Here is an 11,234-nt window from a genome sequence, read left to right on the forward strand (position 1 = left end):
AAAAGCTTCGAGGGGTGGATCAAACGCTGGCACAAGTGCATCGCAGCCAACGGGGACTACTTTGAAGGGGACAACTTGAATTTTGAAGAATAAACATGTACTTTTCTTTTTATGAATAAATTCCGGTTATTTTTTGATCATGGTAGTATATGTTATTTTGTAATAATATGTTAATATGTTAATATGTTTAGTTTCAAATATAAAAATTTAATTAACATAATATTTTTTTAATTTATAAAATATTTGTTTAAAAGTATTTTAGTAGAAAAAACAATGTCACTTGATTGTATATTTATATTTAATTTCAGATTTCTAACAACTTTTGAAAACAAAGAATTAATAATAGCAAGTTGTCTACACCCTAAATTTAAGTTAAATTGGTTAACTGGAGAGAAAAAAAAACTTGCTGAAAGTTAGGTTTTTGGAAGATTTATTAGGAATTCGATCAACCGAAAGTTCTCCACAAACTGAAAAATCTGATGATCACGAAGATTTTTTTATCTTTGTGTAACAAAAAATGTCCCAAAGTGAATCGGAAGAAGAAGAGTTGCAACGTTTCCTACAATCTAAAAGTAGTAACATAGAAATGTTAAACGATTACCCAAAAATCAAAAAACTTTTTATTAAATATAATACAGCACTTCCTAGCAGTGCATCAGTAGAACGTATGTTTAGCGTCGGCGGTTCCGTGTTAACACCAAAACGCGGACATTTGTGTGACGATACTATTGAGCAGCAAATTCTTTTAAAAATAAATAACAAATTTCGAAAATAAAATTTTTGTTACTATTACAACGCGGACATTTGTGATACTATTAAGCGGCATATACTTTTACAAATAAATAAAAAATTTTGAAACTGAAAGTTGCAAAATGTATTTTAAATCCTGTAATTTTTAACACACTTTTGCATGTTAAGTTTTCGAAACAACAACGTTAAATTAAACAGTAGAAATTTACAAATATTTTTTTTTTAAATAACAAAAATATAAGTTTAATAATGATATTGTTATTGACATATAAGATGTAATAATTTTAATACTATGTAAAATTAATAAGTTTGATAATATGTAAACTTAATACTTTTGATAAGATTTTAAATAAGAATACTTTTTCAAAAATAGTAAATAATCTTTTTTTTTAAATTTGTAATTACTGTAATTTGAAATTATAAAAACACTAGCAATATAAAAAGTTTTTAAATTTACATTTACAGCATTTACAAAGTTTTAAGAAAAAGCTTAGTTACACCTTTTTAAAACTTTTTCTTATTTCATATATCTTATTGTCAAAATTATTACTTCTATTATTTATTATTAAAATTATTACAATTTACAATCATAACATTAAATTTATATTCGAGTTTGTTACTTTAATAAAAAATAGTATTTAAACAATTTTAGTGTTTACTATAAATTTGTGGTATTTACTTTTATACTAAAAAAAAGTTGTGCATAAATTTTGTAGTATATACAAAAAAAGTAACGGATATTGTAACGATTCGTTACTTTTCAAGTAACGGTAACGGTAACGAGTTACTTTTTGAAATTGATAACGAGTAACGGTAACGAGTTACTTTTTAACAAAAAGAACGGTAACGGTAACGAGTTACTTTTATAAAGTAACTTTCCCAACCTTGCAATTTTTCATATTTATAAATAGTTATATCTATATAGTGTAACAACAATCTATATGTGTAACTAAAAAAAAGTAAAAATATTTTATATTTACTTACACATATATATACACTATATATATATGTAAGCTACTCAGCAAACAATTTCTGACTGCGCAGACCTGGCAACAAAAACTGTATGCAGAAACGCTACAATACGAAAACATGCTTTGTGTGCTGCCAAATCTGTTAACACACAGACACAAAAAACGCAACATGGTCACCAAAACTCACCAAAACCATATCCTACCGAGGACACAGATGGATATAGATTTGGTGTGGTGATTGGCGACAAAATCGCGACATCTGACAACCAAAGTGTTTGCTGGGTACATATAAGTAAATATGAAAAATTTTTACCTATTGAAGAACGGGTGTTCAACTAAACTGTTACATATGGATCTGAGATAAGTGTTGCAAGTCTACAAGTTTCTGCGAGTAGATATGTAAACAGAAAAAATTTTAGTATAATATTTATAAATATTTAAAATATTTGAAATTTATATTTTAAAATACAATATTTTAAAATACATGTTACGGATGAAATTTTTATATAAAATGTAAAGTTTGTAGCAAATAACATTTTTTAATTTATAAATATTTTACATTACAAATAAAAATTGTCAAATTAGAATGCAATTCGCAGAAGATAACATAGTTCTAAGTTATAAATATTTTAAAATAATATATTCATTTTATACATCTATAACGTGTAAATTTTTTCTCTTTTTTATAACACTTGAAGAATTTCTTCTTGCTAATGTGTATGTGTATTCACATCTTTCTACTAACCTCGTTACTTTCTGTATATACTCAACATATAAATGTATTATCTTTTATAAAAAAAATGCCGATGAGAAGCCAATACATTTATATTTATATATATATATTTTATATGTATATATAAACTTTATTGAAACTATAGAGACACATATACTTACAGAGACGTATATACATATTACCATAATTTTATATTTATACTGCATTTTTATATTTATATTATTATTTATATTATTGAAGTATAAATATAAAATTATGGTAATATGTATATACGTCTCTGTATGTATATGTGTCTCTATAGTTTTAATAAAGTTTATATATACATATAAAATATATATGTATAAATATAAATGTATTGACTTCTCATCGGCATTTTTTCACATTTATTAATGTATATCTCATTGACTATTGCGAATTTCGCAAAATAGCAAATAACCTTTCTATATTCAGTTTGACTTAATCTATCTTCATACTTTGATTGTGTCAAAATTTTACAGACATCCTGTATATATATATATATATATATATATATATATGTATATTTCTAATTGAGTGTTTTTAAATATTATTTCCATAAATCTGGATTTTATTTTTACATAACGATCATTTTTATATTAATAAATTTTTTATACGACTAATTGAAATCACGTCTACAAGACGTACGAAGTCAGTCACAATATGAATAAAAATGAATTTACATGAATTATCATTTTCATTTTGCAAAGAATTGCTTAATAGTTTCTTCATTTGTTTTTATCGTTTTGTTTTTATAAAAACAAGTATAATCTGGGTTATTTGATAGTGCCGTTTTATCGCGTGCATATGACTCGGAATATGACATCATGACAAATAATCGTCGTATTTCGCCTTATATAAAATAGCACAAAGGAAAAGATATACCATACATTGGAGTTCATTAGTCAATGAACAACATTCAAATTTTGGATTCGAGTTATACAATAGACGCGAATAAAAGGAAACGATTGAAATAAAGTAAATTTATTGTCTTTCGTAATTGCTTCCTTTTAGTCGTGTAAACACTTACAAAAGTAAATAAAGTTATTAAGTGTTTACACAAAGATATAATAATAAATTTGCACGCTTTTGTAATTTCATTTCTCACGATATGCTATCAATGAAGATTTGAATGATAGCTGATAAGATCGCGATTCAGCTAACTCGACATCGCTTTGTGCTACTATCTGTAATTATGGCGCATACACTTTTATATTTGCATCAGATATAAAAAAAAACTATATCAATTACAGATAATAATAGCGTTTCTTGATATTAATCACTTCTTGGAACAATTAATAACGTCACTTAAGGAAATTGAGCAATATAATTGATTCCGTAATTAATTGTATTGGTCGAAAACGCTATAAGCGTCTACTATGGATGCGTTCGCTTTGAACACTTACGTGCTTTAAGCGTCAGTTCGTCTTGCTCTTCAAATATAAGACAAAGATAAACGCTCAAAGCAAGTGCACTTTACATAAGTAGTTATATATATAAGCATCTATACAGAATATAGCTAATGTTCGCGTTCAAAAAAATTGAGCGCTTAGTAAGCGATTTATGTTAATCGCTTGTTATTGGCCAACAAAATACAATCATTTACACATTGCTTTTGTATTTAGTAGGATCATTCTTGTAGATCTATTATAAGTCTTCAAAAAAATATTATTACATAAAAAATTGCAAAAGCAGCATAAAGAATTGCAGAACAAAGCTATTGGAATATACTTTTGCATTTACAATAAATCTAGAGACCAAACAAAGACCAGCACAAGCGTTCATTTTTACTGAACGCAGCTAATGAATCATGTAGTTTATATTGACGAAAGAAGGGATATCAGTAAAAAAAAAGAGAGGGAAAAAGTAATAAGGAAAAATAAAAGTTGACGCAGCACGCGTAGCTACAGTGATTCGAGTTGATGCTCCGTTGTCAGAAGTTACTAGCTACTAGTCGGTTAACGTTGTCAGTCGCTCAGTCTTATTTTTGAAGAATACAAGAGAAATATTAGAGTAAGTAAACTGCAATTACACTAGTCGACATGTGCCAGGTTCAGAGGTAAGAATAATGGTTCCTAGTAGATTTTTTAGCACTGATTATGAATCTGGCCGTAAAAATTGTCTAGCACATCAAGATTCTGAGAAAATTCCAAATAAATATGCAAAAACTTCTATTTTTAACACTTTTGCATCAATTATATCTTTTAACTGGAACGTGATATCGAGTGCTACGAGCGTGCAAGAAAAAGCTTTTGACCTGTTTGAACTTTTTTGTACTTCCTGCAGCAAAGGAAAATTACGTACAAAGATGTAAATTTTCAGGTTTAGTGATTTCCTTAATCTTTATACGCAATTTTCTTTTGTTCGAACTTTTTCATACTTGCTGTATCAAGTGCGAGTCACAACTTTTCTTTTACACGCTTGTAGCACTCAATGAGTGCTTTTTAGCTACGTACACAAGCGACACTGTATAATGCCCAGTAAATAATTTGTTCGCAATTTGCCGGCAAATTGTCAGCAATTTTAAGCAAAAATACTCAGCAAATTGTCAGCAATTTTAAGCAAATATACTCAGCAAATTGGCATCAACTGTGTCCGCATTAGGCTTCGATTTTGTTGCCAAAGCTTGTCGACAAAAAGTAAGTAGCAAATTGCTAGCAAAAACCGAACAAAGCTTGATACATATTGAAACATATTTTGGTCTGAGACCAAATTGACGTCAAATATGAAGCAAGATCTGCGCAACACGAAACAGCTTTGCTTGGTTTTTGCCAGCAAGTTGCTGTTATGTTTTGTCAACAAGCTTGAATATATTTCTGCTAGCAATTTTGCAACATTGCCAGACAAAACAAACTCTGCATCATATTTGATGTCTTTCTGCTAATAAAATTCGTAACAAGCATTTGGCAAAATCTGTTTCGACAGATTTGGTTATCTGGGATAGTGTCTATTAGTGTGAGAAAGAGTATATCAGTGTGTCTCATTCACACTAATGGACACTGTGTTACACAGTGTTGCCTGTGTACGTAACTGGAAAGCACTCAATATCACGTCCAAGTTAGAAGATATAATTGAAACAAAAAAGTGTTAAAAATATTATAATATTTTTTGCAGATTTTCAGTTTTCTTAGAATCCTGACGTGCTAAACAATTTATGCGGCCAGATTCGTAATTAGCATTAAAAAATTTACTAGGAACCACTGATAGTATTTTCGAACCTGAAAGAAGGTCATATTTTGTCGACCAATATTATCAACGTCATTGTTTATGACCTTTGTTCGAAAGACTGTAAGAATGCATTCTTATAGCATGTACTTTTAGAGTAATGCATAATCGCATAATCACTGAACTGTTTGTAATATTTTTATTGAATCTAGAAGAATAGAATAATATAATTGGTTACACATTATTTACAATAAATGATTTCTATTTTCCACGCAGCTATTGACTTTATCTAACTCAACATAAGTCACAAATGAGAAATAACCAATTTATTTATTTCGTTGTGCACATAAACATATATAACTAGATGCATGCTCTGGCAAAACGGACAAAGGGCAAAACATAGAGAAAGATTTTTCTTTATCTGCGCAGGTAAAATGCGCAGTCGTCTAAGACGACAGCAAGCGTGACAATGGTCTAGTTTCCACCGAAGCATTAATTCACACCTAATGCGACGTAGAATCAAATTTAAGTCAATGGAAACCTGTCAAATTGCGCTGATTTCGCTTTCGCTTTGATCTATAAGTACTCTGCTTCCAATGGAAACGAAACACTAAATTTAATCCGTACCGGAGTGAAACCGAATTGAGAGTTTCGGTGGAAACTAGACCAATACAAATCCGTAGAGCACATATTCTAACCTAACCTAACCTAACCTAACCTAACCTAACCTAAGATAATATACGAACAAGCGTAGGAAAAAATTGTGTGCGTTCGTAAAACTTGTCCAGAGGTTGAAAGGCATGTTATAAAGACTATATAAATTAAATGAAAATGTTGTAGACCTTGTTTGCTCAATGTATATATATATATATATATATACCCAGCAAACAATTTCTGTTTTTGACAATTTCGGCTCAGACCTTGGCAACAGAAATTGTTTGCAGAAATGCTACAATACGGAAACACTGCCAAAACTGTTAGCACACAAAAAGAAAAAACGCAACAACTTTGTTGGCAATATACATGAGAGTATTGCGGTCAAAACGATTCCATATATGTCAGTGAAATTGACAACAAATAGATGGTCGATTGCAAGCAGATCTGTTTTTAGCAATAATGTGACCAAACAGTCCGCAAAACCGTACCAGAGATCTGTTTACGACAAAAATCGGGTTGATCTGTTAAACGCATTGACGACAGATTGCCACCAAACGCCAAGCAGGTCTGTTCGTGTATACGTGCGCACTGTTTGCAATTTGGCGCCAACAGACGATGACCAAACCTATTCCGGATTTTGGCTTCACTTTGGCGATAATTTGACTTCGCTTTGCTTGTGGCAGACTCTGTCATCATTTTGGTCGCATTTTGACATTTCACATGTTGACAGACATGATTACCAAACCATATCCTACTGAGGACACAGATGGATATGGTTCTGTGACCGAAATGTTTGCTGGGTATATATATATATTTATATTTATACACACGCCTTTTGTGTAGTACTATTTTATTATAATAAGTATGAACAATTATAAATTTTGCAGCTTAACACACACACAGGGTTGAACAGCAAGCAATAAATAACAGACGAAAGGGAACAAAGAAAAGTGCAGAAAAAGCAACGAGTGGATAATTCGTGTTTCACTTCTTTTTTAGGGTCATTCTACAATGAGTTGAAAATGTCCCGTCGCCAGTTGCAACTACTAAGAAGAAAGTATTAGTTTACATGCTGCGGTTGCCAGTTGCTGTTGACAGAAATTAAAAGTTAACCAACTTTCTTTTAGCAACCGCAACGACAAAGCGCAACCAGAAATAATACTTTTCTTTTTGTAATTGCTACCTTTCGCAATTGACAACGGGACATTTTCGACTCATTGTAAAATGACCTTTAAATGTCGGTCGGGAATGGCATGCGCACAGTTGCGAGCTACATCTGTAGATTCGTATGCGCACAAAACGCGTTAAACATTATACTCAACACTCCCGCCGTTTTAAGTGTTTTATGTTTAAGGTGGTACGTAGATATAATAAACGATTTTTGGGTACTTTTTGGGTAATTTAGTAAATATATCAGATAGTTGCTCACTCGTTGGAACATATTTTTATTATCTTACTTTCTACTTTTCTCTGATAAAGTGAAACTATCAATATGTTTAGTTCTTTGATGAAATTCAGAAGTGTGAATTAAACGTATAATGCTTTGATTATCAATTGACAGAGTGACTTCCCAGATAACCAAATCTGTCGAAACAGATTTTGCCAAATGTTTGTTACAAATTTTATTAGCAGAAAGACATAAAATTTGATGTAAAGTTTGTTTTGTCTGGCAATGTTGTAAAATTGCTAGCAAAAATATATTCAAGCTTGTTGACAAAACATAACAGCAACTTGCTGGCAAAAACCAAGCAAAGCTGTGTCATGTTGCGCAGATCTTGCTTCATATTTGGCGTCAATTTGATCTCAGACCAAAATATGTTTCAATATGTATCAAGCTTTGTTCGGTTTTTGCTAGCAATTTGCTACTTACTTTTTGTCGACAAGCTTTGGCAACAAAATCGAAGCCTAATGCGGACACAGTTGATGCCAATTTGCTGAGTATATTTGCTTAAAATTGCTGACAATTTGCCGGCAAATTGCGAACAAATTGTTTACTGGGTTGATTGTCTGATCACACATGCACAGAATTTTAGATCAGTGAGCAGCTGTATGAGCCATATTGCTTCTTTACAGGGCCTTCTGCAATAAAATATTAGTAATAAATCAGAAGTCAGAAGCAAGAAATTGACTAATCACAATTGATTATTCTTCTGATTTGACTGTGATTGGTCAATTTCTTGCTTCTGACTTCTGATTTATTACTAATATCTATTGTAGAAGGTCCTTTACAAGCTGTCGCAACAGCTACTTATTCAGCCTCGGTGATGCTGAGTGTTAAGGTCGAAGCACAGACTTTTGCATAAGACATAAGAGAATCAACCAACTAAAGTCTTCTAGAACGAAAAGTAGAGATGAAAATGGAAGGCTGGATTGGTTGATTTTCTTATGTCTTATGCGTTAAGCATTATGCAAAAGTCTGTGCTTCGGTCTTTACGATATTTTATCTTTGAAAAGACCAGGTGACGAGTGTTTTGTTTATGCAGAAGGCGTATTCTGTTGTGGGCTTACGCGTGTCCTCGTCACCTGCGAAGTCTGCATCAGAATATTCGTTGAGATTCGGATCTAATTGTCTTCCATCGCTCTCATATAGTAAACCGTGGTTCAAAGTTCCGATTAGATACTTAAAAATTCTTTTTACAGACATCCAGTGGATTTTGTCGTGTTTGTTACAGAGTCGATTTACTTTATTGACGGCGAAACTAATATCAGATTTTGTAAACTGAACGAGAAAGATTAGTGAACTTACGGCTTCTCTATATGATACATGAATAGATATGTTATCTAAATTGCTAGAGCTTAGATTTGTATTAGGGTCGACGGGTACAGATACGGGCTTGGCATTAGACATGTTAAATTTTTCAAGTAATTGTTATATGTAAAATTTCTGATGTATGAAGATAGTTTCTTTTTCACGATTGAGCTCTATTTGTACGAACAGACTAGCGTCTTTTAAAGTGATTTCAAATTGCTGTTTGAGAGCTTTAATTATTAAATCAACTGATGCATGCGATTTACTAATCCGAAGACTACAAGTAATACTAAGTACAAAGTACACACACAATTGTTGTTAATGTTTCCAATATAAATACATTTGTCTGCTTCGCTCGCATTGAAATTGAATTCATTCAGGAACGAACAAAATGTTTTATTCCACAGCAGCGCGTGCCTGTTTTAGGCTGTATAGAGATTTGTCGAGTTTACATACCGAGTTGTTTTTGACATTGGTTTCTTCTAAGTATAGACCCTCAGGGATCTTCATGTAGACGGTTTCTTCAGATTTTTCATAAAGAAAGACTGTCTTGATTGTCAAATTGTGTTATCTCCATATCCAGATGCGTAGCAATTGCTAATAATGTGCGGAGAGAGTCGTACCTGGCAACTGGAGCGAACGTTTCTACATATTCTGTACCGAGTTTTTGCTGGAAACCTCGAGCGCACAGTCGAGCTTTATAGTGTAATGGAGCCGTCTGTGTCGCTATTGTTTTAAACACCCACTTAGAATCTATAAGATGTGTTTTAGCAGATTTCGAAACTACTATCTAGGTATTGTTTTTTGTATGTACTGTAAGCTCGTCTTTGATGGCAGCAGTCCGTTCATCCGCACAAGACCCAGTTATTGTTTCCTGAAACGTGGTAGATACATTATAATGTATGTAGTTTGATTCATACCTTTTTGGTTTTCTAATTTAGCTTCTCTCTCTCAGTTTTCTAAGTTGTACTGAGGATTAGCTGGACTGTCTGCTGGTTATCTGTATTGGATCTTCATGATCTTGATTCGAGGCGGTCACTAATTCTTTAGATTCCTTGTCTTGAGTGTCAAATGCTGCGTCATTGTTTTCAGAGTTGTCTTTGTTTTCCTCTTGATTACTGAAAATAGGTACCTTAGGACTCATGTTATAATGATTGTCAGGTAGTGATAAAGTTGAGATATCTTCGGTGAAGACGACATTACGAGAGATAATGATTTTATTCGTGTTAGGATCATACAGACGATAGTTTGTAGATTCACCCTGATAACCGACAAATATAAGGTTTTTGGCCTTTTTGTCTAGTTTCTTTCTGAACATTTTGTCAATGTGAACAAATGCGCCAAAGTCTTGTGTGTAGGAGATATTCATTTTTTTCCCTATCAGATTTCGTAATGTGTTACATTTTTATCTTTATGGATTAATGTTTACCCAGATAACCAAATCTGTCGAAACAGATTTTGCCAAATACTTGTTATAAATTTTGTTAGCAGAAAAACATCAAATATGATGAAGAGTTTGTTTTATCTGGCAATGTTGCAAAATTGCTAGCAAAAATATATCCACGCTTGTTCACAAAACATAACAGCAAATTGCTGGCAAAAACCGAGCAAAGCTTGCACATACTTTGAGACCAAATTGACGCCAAATATGAAGCAAGATCTGCGCAACACGACTTGATAGCAAAATAACAGCAAAAACCGAGCAAGACTTGCAGTTCAGTCAAACTATATGGTATTTAAAAGGCCATTTAATTATATCTTGACTTATTTCTAAATTATATATACACACTATCTATAATCCATAATATACACACTATCTATAATCCATAATATACATAAAATTACTTTTACATTTCAGTATTTAACCTATTTCCAATAATTAAATATTAAAATGACATAATGAAATATTTTTTTAGCAAACTAACTATTAGAAAACCTATACGAGCGATGCTAGATGTACGCGCATTTTATATGTATGTATAAATTTATAAAGAATTATTGACATATATCCTAAATTTATTTCTACAAATTATATACGTACATACATACATATATATTATATATACAGGGTGTCCCAGAATTGGTTTAACATCGCTCGTACACAGGTAGAAGGAATAAAACTAAGGTGAAAAGTCCTATACCATTTTGCTAGATTCGCAATAGTTACCGAGATTTTAATTAACAAAGATCCGCG

General features: G+C 31.6%; 1 protein-coding gene across 1 annotated transcript in view; it reads left to right on the plus strand.

Moving 5' to 3' along the window:
- Positions 1–4,379: 4,379 nt before the first annotated feature.
- LOC109861995 (cathepsin L) overlaps positions 4,380–11,234 on the plus strand; it is a 24,046-nt gene continuing 17,191 nt past the window's right edge. The window contains exon 1 of the mRNA XM_020441876.1: positions 4,380–4,482. The gene's annotated coding sequence lies outside the window, so the exon portion shown is untranslated. The remainder of the gene's footprint in view (positions 4,483–11,234) is intronic.

Source organism: Pseudomyrmex gracilis, unplaced genomic scaffold (assembly GCF_002006095.1).
Source record: "Pseudomyrmex gracilis isolate BER0280 unplaced genomic scaffold, ASM200609v1 scaffold_1243, whole genome shotgun sequence".
In the NCBI taxonomy this organism is placed as follows: Eukaryota; Metazoa; Arthropoda; class Insecta; order Hymenoptera; family Formicidae; genus Pseudomyrmex; species Pseudomyrmex gracilis.